At 40.0% G+C, this 12434-nt stretch overlaps 1 protein-coding gene and 1 long non-coding RNA gene across 6 annotated transcripts in view; one reads left to right on the top strand and one right to left on the bottom strand.

The window, feature by feature from the left end:
* ntm (neurotrimin) overlaps positions 1–12434 on the bottom strand; it is a 537242-nt gene that overhangs the window by 60394 nt on the left and 464414 nt on the right. The gene's annotated exons all lie outside the window — the stretch shown is intronic.
* Positions 5096–12434, top strand: part of LOC116700850 (uncharacterized) — a 23048-nt gene continuing 15709 nt past the window's right edge. The window contains exon 1 of the long non-coding RNA XR_004334749.1: positions 5096–5189. This is a non-coding gene — a long non-coding RNA (uncharacterized LOC116700850). The remainder of the gene's footprint in view (positions 5190–12434) is intronic.

The raw sequence follows: 12434 nt of genomic DNA, 5'->3' as shown, positions 1-12434 counted from the left end.
TGTGTGTGTGTGTGTGTGTGTGTGTGTGCATGCGTGCGTGCAATCAATACACAGGAGCAAAGGCTTTCAAAAGTAATGGATTGCAGTGTATGTGAGATGGCGAGGGATCAATTTACTATGACAAAGTGGATTCAAAGTAGGCTTTTCATTGCTAATGGCTACACTAAATTAATTTGTCTGAGCTGCAAATGTATTGTGCACTGTAAAATGTGCAAACAAAAACAGCAGGGGGTTGAAGTGTGCTTTCCCTGTTACTATACTTAAAATGAACATACTTCTGGCATGCCTCACAACATCATGGTATTGGAATTCCAGGCTGACATTCTGACATAAAGACACAAAATATTAATGCACTGCAATCCATATGTATTCCACGTATTCATTGCTGTATGCCCCACATTGCCTGCTGTATAAGAGCTCTCTGGTCTGTGTAGGGAGGAGATGGATGTTTGGGTCCTACAACAGAGGGCTTTTAAACGGGGGAGTGGTGTTCATGTCCCGGAGGATGTTAAGGAGAAAACACATTATTTCATACATACAATGTTTCTGTCACCAGGGTACTACTTAAGAGGACCAGGGTTTTAACATAAACCACAACCTGTTTTCAAATCCTAATTGGTCATTTTGGAGCCTAAACTTAACTGTCGTCGCTGCAGGGCGGTCACCTTTTGTCAGCTGAAACGACCATAACCTCGGTACTCACAGTCACCATTCATTGACTAAATTCAACTGTAAAGACTGCTAAACTGTCATGTGACCGGTCATCACCTGAGCGGCCGGCAGTCGCTGTAATTGTGAAGGATAGTTTTCGTATGATATCATACAAAACCATTCATGAAAATGAAATTGCCTTGGTGGATTTAACAAGTGATTTAATACATCTTGAAGAGTTTTTCTGACCTCCAGTGCAGGGATGTACCATACAGTTGGCCTGCAGGAGGGTTTGCCTAGTCCCCACCGCCTTCCTTGGATGGGAGAAATATGTGCCCTGGTTTATTGGCATTTCTTTAAACCAATCACAAACATCTTGGGCGGAGCCAAGTTGCCTCTGCTAAGTAGTCTCAGGAAGGAAACTTGTTTTGGTGGACCATGTGTACGTTCAGAAGTAGTTTTAGTCGTGCAAGAGAAAACTCAGATTGGACATAGTCTAAGTAGCTGTCTGGATTTACCCTGCAGGGATCTGAGGAGCAGGGAACCATAGTCCTCAGAAATCCACCAGAGTATAGAATGCCAACACAAATTAGGAGGACGTTGTTGATAATAGACTAGACCGCAGCAAACCATATCAATCATTGACATGCTCAGAGGTGACACGGACCTGAAACTTGCCACCACTGAGGGCAGTAACACACTGTTTTTCAGTTTAATCCTTGAGGTGACCTGCAGACTACAAGGATACATGCTATCATGTATGGATGCTCACTCAAATGGTAAAACTGAAGCGTAAAACTTTTCTTGGAGGAGGTCCAGCACACAACCTCTTTGTTGAGTGGCATCTCTACTGTCAGTCTCAATGTCCATGTTAGGCCATTACTTGAAGAGACATGTTGTCACTAACACAGGAAGGGGAAACTCTGTTGGATTCTAAACATGCATGCACAAGAACCTAATCTTTCTCTGTTTCAAGAAAACATGTAGATCCAATCCTGCAACAAGCAGAATTCTGATCGTCTTCATTTTGGTAAATTGTTCAAGTGGCTGTCCGTTTTGAGGGTTAACTCAAACATTCAACGCAGAAACATGCCACTGAAGTCAACACACTGCTTTTTTTATTAAACTGAGATGCTCTGCATCACTGAATTTCAGTATTAAAAAGGCTGCAAGTCGTGATCCTATGGTTGGGTGATATAGAGAAAATCAATTCTTAACCAAATACCTCAATGTCGATATTGCGTTGATATTGTATGGTTGATTATTGGGGCTTTAATAAAATGTTATGTACACAATGAGATTTTTGATAAATATTCTCCAGAAATGATTTAAGGACTTGGTGGATGAAGGTAATTAATAAAAGAGTAAGAACAGTCTGGGGAGCTCAGAAAATACCATCACTTTACTGTAATGCAGCCTTTAAAACCAGGTAAAGACAGCACTTACCATATTACGATATTACGATATATCCATAATCTAAGACAATATATCTAGTCTCATATCGTATGATACATCGATATATTTCCCAGCCCTACATGATCCCCTCACATACTTTATTATATATAGTATTTATTTTCCTGTTTTTAACATACGAAAACCCTGTGTGGCGTCCTTGAGTGCCGAGAAAGGCGCCTGTAAATAAAATCTATTATTATTATCATACTGAAATGTAGGTGTGAACGTGATATATTCAGCTCAATTATCTGCATTAACCTTCATTCATTTTTAGTCTCTAAACACTGCTGACATTGGTTTCCCAGTAGCAGCTTTCACAGAAAAAGTATGACACTGTATGTTGCAACATGAGTATGTACTGCATGCCGACGATGTCACAATTGTTTCAAAAATATACATATATAAGCGTTAAGAAAAGATTTGGATTTCTTTGGTTTCTACAGGGGTGCGATGTAACTAAGTACATTTACTCAAGTGCTGTACTTATGTTTCAAGTACTTGTATTTTACTTAGGTCTTTTCACATTTCAGAGAGAAATATTGGACTTTTTACTCCACTACATTCATCGGACAGCTGGTTTTATATTCTTGTCTGTTGACTATGTGTTGATGATGTCAGAAACGATGATAACAGGGGTTGGTGATGTAATGATGTTGTTGTTGACGATAGTCGTTTCTGATTATATTGTGTAAGGCTGAAGTGCACTTTATTCTACCCTGTGTAGGTCACTTTGACACTGTTATCTATGCATATTGTACCAGTATTCATATGTCCTCGTACTGTTACAGTTGGACTGTGTGTAGAACTTGTATGTATGTATGTGTCTTTTATGTGTTTATACTTGTTGCACACCTAATTGCCCTTCAGGAACACAAATAAAGTTGAAGTTGAGGCTTTAGTTACTAGTTACTTTACAATTTCGGACTTTTGCACACATAACACATAGTAGTTTATAAAATCTGATGTTTTATTATAAAGTAAACTAGCCAACAATATAACGGCCTACAAGTCCAGCTGAGAGGACCTTTAAACACAACTGTTTAGATCCTTTACACTTTCTACAATGAGAGGGTTTTTCTCCATTGAGTACTTTTACTTTAAGTAAATTTTCACTGCAAGACTTTTATTGCTACAGACTATGTTTTACAGTGTGGTATTAGTACTGTTACTTAAGTAAAGAATCTGAATGGATTTTTACTACTTGTGCATACTGACATTACATGCATAATCAATATTATATCATAGATGACAGAGCCTGAATTTCAGTGTGGGAATGCAGGCAAAGCGCACAATTTCACAGTCCTGCAGGTCTAGCACTTACGATGCAGAAAATGCAATGAGAAAAGTCTCATTATATTCAATCAACATTTGTACCGATGCAAAATCATGTACGGAGTATGGGACGACTGGCCAGAAGCGCTGGGTTGACAGACGCGTGCAAACACAGACCGATGTTTGGAACTTGAAAGGACTAGCGTAAACAGCACAAGGATAGAGTCTCTGCAAAGAAAGATGAAGGTCACTGATGCAGCTCATAGACACAGGAGAAAGGGAACGAGACAACACATTACAAAACTGTATATAGATCAGAGAATGGCAAAAGTTAAAAGAGAGGGACAGTGCCATCTGAGGTAAGAACAGCACAAGTAAGACCTGCAGTTAAGATTACAAGTAGTACCCCCCACACCCCCTGCCACACATTTAGAAAAAGGATGAGGGACTAGATGAGTTATACAATTTATTTTCTGCTATCTTTTCCAGCCTACTTCCCCCATGTTTGTCTTGAATATTTTCCTTTTTAAAGGTGCCCTGCCTTTGTGGTAATGTCTGAAGCTCTACCGTGGACTCTGTAACTTGGTTACCTTGGTTACATTGTTTCAAGCCATTCTAGCGTGGCATATTGTGCCAGTTCTCATTAATATTCAATGAGCTGAACGTGACTCTGATAGGCTAACAGCTAGCCAATGAGAGCCTGGCTATCAGAATCCTTTGCCCAGCGCAACCGGGCGAGCTCATGAATAGTAATGAGCTCAGGCAACATGACGTCAGACTGACCAGCTGTTGTGATTTCTCCTCTTATTTCTTTTCAGTGCCCAGAGCTGACAGAGGAGGTAGCAGTTCATTTTGACATCCACAATATGACACAAACACATTTAGACCTGAGATATTTCCCCCCCAAAAAATTCTGTGACAGGACACCTTTAAGGAAGCAAATATGTACTGAGTTCAACCAATAGTAGCCTACAAAGTAGATATGCTAACACCAATGACATCCAAGCAAGGAGATGGAGGTGGACAAATGGGTTCTGAAGTTAGATTATTATTATTATTATCAACCGCTGAGATAGGCTGACTTCTCACAGGCTGCGGTGCAACATTCAACAACAAACATCTTTTCAAGAAATCAGCAATCTTCCTGTTTACTTCTCCGTGTTGAAGTCTGAGGCTGTGGTCAGCGCCTCCTACGGAAACGCAGGCTCCAGCCGTTTGTGCTTAAGTTAAGAGGGCCAGTGACACAGCTGACGGTATCTTGGCACCGTGCTTGCACTGCCTTTCAATTTCCAATTCATGAGGAACTCTGTGCAGTCATGTTGTGTGAGTGGGAGTGAGAGTCTCTTTGAGCGCGATAAAAGAGGATAGAACAATACAAAGAAAGGAAAGACTAGGACGGCACTGAGTATAGCTGAGGAGAAGGACTTCAGAACAAGTCATAAGATCTGAGATTTCAGTTGCTTTTTCCTCATTTGATGACTACTGAATCTACGGAGGAGAGAGGAAGAGTAAAAGCAGCTCTTGTGGCTCTTTTGTTGGGCTTTGCAGTATATACTAAATTAGCAAATTGTCTCATTCTACATGTGCAGAAATTCTCATTGTATACATATTTAAGGTATTCAACCCGTTCTCACTCCCAAAATCGTAAAATACTGGTGCTTAGTCCGTTTCTCTCAACACAGATGCAGACGCAAAAAATCTGTCTGTAACGGCCCAGAGTTCAGCCCAAGCACGTCTAAATGTGACACCAAAGGGCCAGACGCGAGTCCCGAGAGCGTCAAAAAGCGACTCCAAGAGTCCCGACCAAGCGCGTCTAATTATGACATTTAAGGAGATTTTTTTGCGTCAATGACCAAGCGTTGCTTTTTGACAGGATGGGAGTGAGAATGCGTTGAGGTAATCGGGACAGCACTCCGCTTAATAATTGGTACTGCCACTGAGATGTTTTGCCCTTCTATAGCGTGTTTCACAGGGAACCTCAAACACTACGACACAGTGGGGTTAATTAAAAACACAACCAGCCCAGTAACTACATCCCAACAGAGGGAGCCACAACATATCCATACACAGTAAGTCAGAATGAGAAAATGAAGAAAATACAATCTAATAAACATGAAGCACGAATGAAATGAAAAAATCAGCAATTCATAAGAAACGGGCAGATGAAATCTCCTCATTCATACCATTGGGAATGAGGGCATAGAAATTCTCATTCACATCTCTCTTTGCATTCAGCACTATATTTAAATTGCCTGGTCTTCCATGCCTAGAAGTCTAAAAAGTTCCGTAGCTAATTGGAATTGTCCTCTTGAATACATATTTTTATTAAAAATCTGGTTTGACGTAGGTTGTTATTGAAATAAAAACTATATGGCTCACCGGCTAAATCCCCCTAGAGAGCAGCACGAAGGAAAACGAAGGGATAAATATTTTACATACAATATATTCTCCCGTTATCGCTTCTGCACAGATGGCAAACAAAATTTAATCCCAAAAAAGAATTGTCAATCCTCTCAGAAGCATGAAAGGAGAAAGTAAAAGGGGAGATGTGAGATTGGGAGGTGAAACAGCTTCCCCACTCTCCTCCATGTGTGCTTTCTGACAGTAATGTGCGGTTCATTAAAAATACATGACACTTGTTGCTCCACAATTAGACGTCGCCCATTGACTTTGTTTACACTGTGGATCCATTGAGTTAATGTTTAATGCTATGTCATCAGCAGCTTTTCATCCAGGAGTACAACCCACATCTCTTCCAACACGCAGTCACAGCAGAGATCAACATTAGCTTCTAATGATTCGCATGCACTTCGACTGAAGATGTTCCTCAAAGTCTGCTTTTTAAATATAAGAAAACAGTGTTGCCATCATATGCATATCTTACTGTTGTGTGGGCGAGGCTGACATAATCTAAAGTGATGAGATTTTTTTCAAGAATTTCACAAGATAAAACTTAATTGCACTAGGGTTGGGTACTAATACAGCACCGTTACCTTAACAAACGGTATCTACTGGACCGATTAGAAACGCAGATTTGGTTTTCTTTTTTTTGGGGTCAAACTGACCGGTTTTCAAGTGTTTTACATCAAAAATCTGGATTTATTTTAACCAAATTAATTGATGATTCCATACAACATTCTCCAGGTAAAATTGATTACTTTCACTGACTTTTTTGGGTGTTTTATTTAATCTTATAACATTTGAATCTTTTTTTTTTTTTAATGGTTTCAAAACAGTATTCGGACTAAACTTTGACATCTACCCATCTGTGATCCACTCAACATCCTCTGATCTTCACTTTTAGTCAAAATAATTATCATTTTGGCCTTTTTAACTAAAAACGTATGTATAATTTGAGGTTTGTTGACCATGAATTCCAAGAATAAGTGTAAACCTGTTATTAAACCAGCTTAGGTTTTTTAAAAAGCACCAACAACATGGAAAAAGGGACAAACAAATCATTAAAAACGACAAAAACAGTGGAAAAGCACAAAGAAAAAAAATCCTTTTCAATTTTGACCTGGAAGGACAAGTTCTTGGTTAACGGGAAGACAAAACAAGGGTTAAAATGGATTTTAATAAAATTGGTATTAAAACTTGTATTGTTTAAAAAAATGGTATCAAAGTCACAGTATTGGTATCTGTACTTACTTCCACTTGTTGATTAGTGCTTTCTATATTGAAAACTACATATTGTAAAACAGCACCTAAACCAAGCAGGGCTCAGCCCTCACTACTGTGGCTGAGAGTCCTGCAGGTTTCATTCTAATGGGGGGGGGGGGGGGGAGATCACTGACGGACAACACAAATAAGTTACTGCTTACAACTCAAGCCCAAACTGTTGGTGCTTGATGTCATAAAATAAGATATTGCACGAAACAAGGAGAGTGCTGACTGGTCGAAGAACAAAAGTCAAGACTAGGCACCATAATGACAAAAAGTTGTTTTTTCCAGGTAATCAAACTCTAACCGTACGTACACACCGCCACCGACTTGAGCGCAAAAAAGCTCTGGCCGCCCCGCCAAGGACGCTTGTTAAAAAGTACGGGGAAGCTTGTGACGCTTGGCCGCTCTGACGTTGGCGGCGTTTTCTGTTCGACCGGGAGAGAAACACACGCAGCCACGGCACTACACTGACACTATCAACCTTTAAATACATATAATGATGAAGTTGTATTGATTGGTCGCAACGGAGTCTGTTAGCAGTTAGCTCGCTTGTTAGCCGCTGAGCCATAGCTGCGTGCAGGCGAACGAGCAGCCGCCGGACTAACCAGTGACCCGTCCAGGACTTCACTGTGAGCGGATGTGACCGGCAGGTAGCGTTAACTTGTTCCTATGTACAACAACTTTATTAATAAACGAAAGGTAACCCAGCAAAGCCGATTAGAGCTTGTCCTCAGAATTAATGTTTTGGTAGGAACGAAAGATTACATTGTATGTTCTCCAGGATCAGCCGGCGCGAAGGACGTCTACATTCCGATTGGCGGCTGGCGTAGCCGCTGTTGCGCTGAAACCGCGAGTCATCTAAGCATAAAGTTGAAAAATTTCAACTTTCTGATAGACTCTCAACACGCTCAAAACGCCAAAACGTGAAGCGACAGATTTGCCGCTGCTTGCAGCTGAGAGAAGGGCTTCCATTGAAAATAAATGAATTCCGGTAACTTTAGACGCTCAAGTCGGTGGCCCGGTTTTTTCGTGTCTGTGAATGGTATAACGGGTAAGCTCTCTGGCTTGAAAGTCCTGTGTTTGAACATCCACCCCCCCACCACCACGCCCCCAACAACCCAGAATTAGAGTGCTTAACTTAAGCATTTTGAACGAATGGTTCACGAGAACAGGCTGCAATGTCAGATCTCTCATAGCCTGTTTCCATTTGAGTGACCTGTCAAAGCCCCCCCGACAATATTTGGGATTTTCCAAAACGCTGTCTTGAAGTGGCATGGCATTGGAGAATGAAATGTGATGGTATGATTCATGTTTTGAAGAGTTAAATATGAGACTGAATTGTCTCTAAATGATTGTGGCAGCAGAGGGAAAGGATTTAACTCTCTTTTATGCAAGAGTAATCTGGGAAACGATGGTTCTTGCAGAGCAATCAGAATAAATGAGGAATACACGCTGTATTAAATGCTCTACGCTCCAAAATAAAGCAATGTTTTGCCAGATTTCCCATTGTATTTCATTGTCATTTTCTGCCAAGCATTGCTTTTGAAAAGCAGAAACCAAAAGAATAAAATCTCAGTAATTGATGGTGTTAGACAGCTACAATCACGTTAATGTGACTATTTCATAAATGTGAAAGGTGTGACTTTTAACTAAATGTTACACTAAATTCACTGAGAAGATGATATAATAAGTAAGCATGTCTATAATATTCCAGACTGGGTCTAGAATAAAAAATACTTCAAAAGTGAATTATTATCACTAATGTGCATCGGAGTGGAACAATGTTTATGAATCCATCCTGCTATCTACATTTATGAAGTTCCACTGTGATGAGTACACATGATTTCTGTAGCCATAAAAGTAAGCTTCAAGATTCATATGTACTACAGAAATGGTACTAACCGTTCTACTATAATTCCTAAATAAATACCTACCTCTATAACAAACTGTCCGGCTTCTGGCTTGGATCCAAGTGCAGGAAGAAGAGGAGTGAGCAGCAGTTTGAATAAATAATAATTTAATGATAAATCAAAGTCGTGCATGTAAGCTGAGCAGGTGGGTAATGCAGGAAAAAAGGAACACGGAAGGTACAGTGAACAAATCCAGGAACACAAAATACAACAGATGACAGGCTGAAAACACTACACAAAAGATGGAAAACGATGACAAACAGACAACAAGAAACCGAAAGCACATAGTCTAAATACACAAGTAAATGAGGGTGGAACAAGGGATGGGGAAGAGGAGAACCCCATCAGGGCAGAAAATCACACCGGAAGTAAAACAACACATGACGTGGGAGACAGAGAGACTACACAATAAAACAGGAAACTAAGCATGAAACATACACAAGGTAAAACACAGAAGTTAGAATCATGGGACATAAAACAATAAGGAAACTGAGAAGAACTTAAAGTTCCCATGGTATAAAAATTTCACTTTATGAGTTTTTTAACACTAATATGTGTTGCCACAGCCTGCCTATGGCCCCCCGGTGGCTAGAAATGGCGATAGGTGTAACCCGAGCCCTGGGTATCCTGCTCTGCCTTTGGGGAAATGAAAGCTCAGATGGGCAGATCTGGAATCTTCCCCTTATGAGGTCATAAAGGGAAAGGTTACCGCCCCTTTCTCTGTTTGCCCGCCCAGAGAATTTGGCCCACCCATGAGAGAGACATCATGGCTTTCAAACAGCACAGTGGCAGTTGGTCAAGGCCACTCCCCCAGCCTCCATCTTGCCCCCCCTCGCCCCTCAAAAGCTACAGACTCAGAAATGGCACAAACTAGTGGCTGTAATTCTGCACCAATGCTGAATTTTGGGAAAGCGACTTCAGATCCAGTATTAGGGGACCACTAAGGTCTATATAAAAGAGACTTCAGATACAGTATTTAGGGACCACTAGGTCTATATAAAAGAGACTTCAGATACAGTATAGGGGACCACTAAGGTCTATATAAAGAGACCTTCAGTATACAGTATTAGGGGACCACAAGGTCTATATAAAGAGACTCAGATACAGTATTAGGGACACTAAGGTCTATTAAAGAATTCAGATACGTATAGGGACCACTAGGCATATAAAGAGACTTCAGATACAGTATTAGGGACCACTAAGGTCTATATAAAAGAGACTTCAGATACAGTATTAGGGACCACTAAGGTCTATTAAAAGAGACTTCAGATACAGTATTAGGGGCCCACTAAGGTCTATATGAAAGAGACTTCAGATACAGTATTAGGGGAACCACTAAGGTCTATTAAAAGAGACTTCAGATACAGTATTAGGGGACCACTAAGTTTCTATTAAAAGAGACTTCAGATACAGTATTAGGGGACCACTAAGTCTATATAAAAGACTTCAGATACAGTTTAGGACCACTAGTCTATATAAAAGAGACTTCAGATACAGTATTGGGGACCACTAAGGTCTATATAAAAAGACTTCAGATACGTTTAGGGGACCCACTAAGGTCTATATAAAAACATGCAAAGAGCACCATGTTATGGGACCTTTAACCCGTTTGTGCCGGATGCTTCAAATACACATGAGGCGGGTCTTGTTGGCCATGTGACCACTAAAATGTACCGTAGTTTGCTAAAAATCATGTCAATCAACCAGACATACATGTGCGTTTGTTTATGAATGTTTTGAGAGACGATGACATTGTCTTCCAATGACAGTGCGTTCTCTGCTGCACGCGTCATGAAAAGACCGACGAATACAAAATGCTGCGCCACGCAGCAGCCGGCAGGAGGCTCAGAGTTGCGCAACGCAGTTACCGGCGGTAGATGTGTCGTCGCGAAGCATCCGGCACAAACGGGTTAAAACAATAAAACTGGAGAAAACTACAACAGAAACCCACAACTGTGACATATCTTCCATACTCCTTTATTGTTTTCAATGCAGTGTCTCAAGCCTTTTTTTTTTTTTTAATTGTTGTAGATATAAAAAGGTCAGTAACAAGCTGGTCTAAAAAAAACATCTACATCCTTAACCAATATAATGAGATACAATAAACGATTAACCCAATGTTTGGTTCATGACACAATACGTCTTACGTAGTAATAAGTGACATCTAATCGCATAAAGCAACAACCACCACTTTGCAGATATGATGAGAGAAAGGCCACACGATGGCAAACATCCCCGATGACCCCATATGTTCAAAAGAATTTCATTTTTAAACTGTATTACTCAAAGCTAGTTAGTAAAAACTCTTCTGACTCCAATTCACTTATTTCCTAATCAACTAAATGCAAATGTTGCCCACTATCAGAAATGAATATGAACATGCCCCTGTGCTATGAATAAGGATGCATGTGTTCCGTCTCTGTGTTGAACAAAGCAGATAAACAAGCACTGCGATGACCTGATTGAGAAAAAAACCAAACACTTGAGCTGCCTAATGTCTCATCCTAATCACCGTGATGTATTAAGCCTCGCCAGTTACGCTGATGGGACCATTAATTAACCCAATCCATGCATTCATTAGGAAACAGTTCTGTGTCAAAATACTTGTCTCCTTGTAGCATGTGGGTGGAATAAATCTGCTCCCAGCGTCCTGAAGCACTACAGTAGTTTTGCACCAGGATGAATCTAAAATGTGCTCATCACGTTATGACAGACAGAGAGAGATGCCACCATGCCATGTCATGCATCATGGGCTGGAAGATGGTGAATGGACAGGTCATTAAGGGAAGAGTAATCACTGGGCCTGACTGCTTAGTATTCAGCTAGAATGACTAGGGTTGGGTATCGGTTGGCTTTTCATCTGATAAGAAAGGAGAAGAGGACAAAACAACTGTTGGCGACTGTGTATTGCTATATGGTCAAAATCAAGTACTTTATTAAGAGTATAATAACTTTAACTTATAACAATAAGTTTATTTCACCAGTAAATTGCTTTAACCCTTGTGTTGTCTTCCTGTCAAAATTGAAAACCAACCCTTTTCTTGGTGCTTTTGATCCATGTTTTTAACTTTTTCTCATGTTTTTGTCCCTTTTTCAACACTTTTGACACTTTTTTTTAATGTTTGTCAGTTTATTAATTGTTTTCAACACTATGTAACACTAACTTATTAACTTTTGCTTTACAGTTCTTTTTGGAATTTATGGTCAATAAACCTCATTTATAGGAAATTATGCCTAAAGTTTGAGTTAGAAGAGCAGAAATTAGGAAGTATTTAAAATTACTAAAATTAAAGGAAAGTGTGTTGATGGATAATCACTGACTGGAATGTGTCAACTTTTACTCAAAACTATTTCCAAACCACTTCAATTTTTTTTCAAATGCTATACAATTGAATAAGACCCCCCAAAATGAATGAAAGTAGACATTTGAACTTGCCAAAGAGCATTGTGTGAAATCAATCATGTTATTTTGGGTAATTA

Source organism: Etheostoma spectabile, chromosome 13 (assembly GCF_008692095.1).
Source record: "Etheostoma spectabile isolate EspeVRDwgs_2016 chromosome 13, UIUC_Espe_1.0, whole genome shotgun sequence".
Lineage (NCBI taxonomy): Eukaryota > Metazoa > Chordata > Actinopteri > Perciformes > Percidae > Etheostoma > Etheostoma spectabile.
Note: the sequence above shows the minus strand (reverse complement) of the source record. Positions and strands in the feature narration are given on the sequence as shown.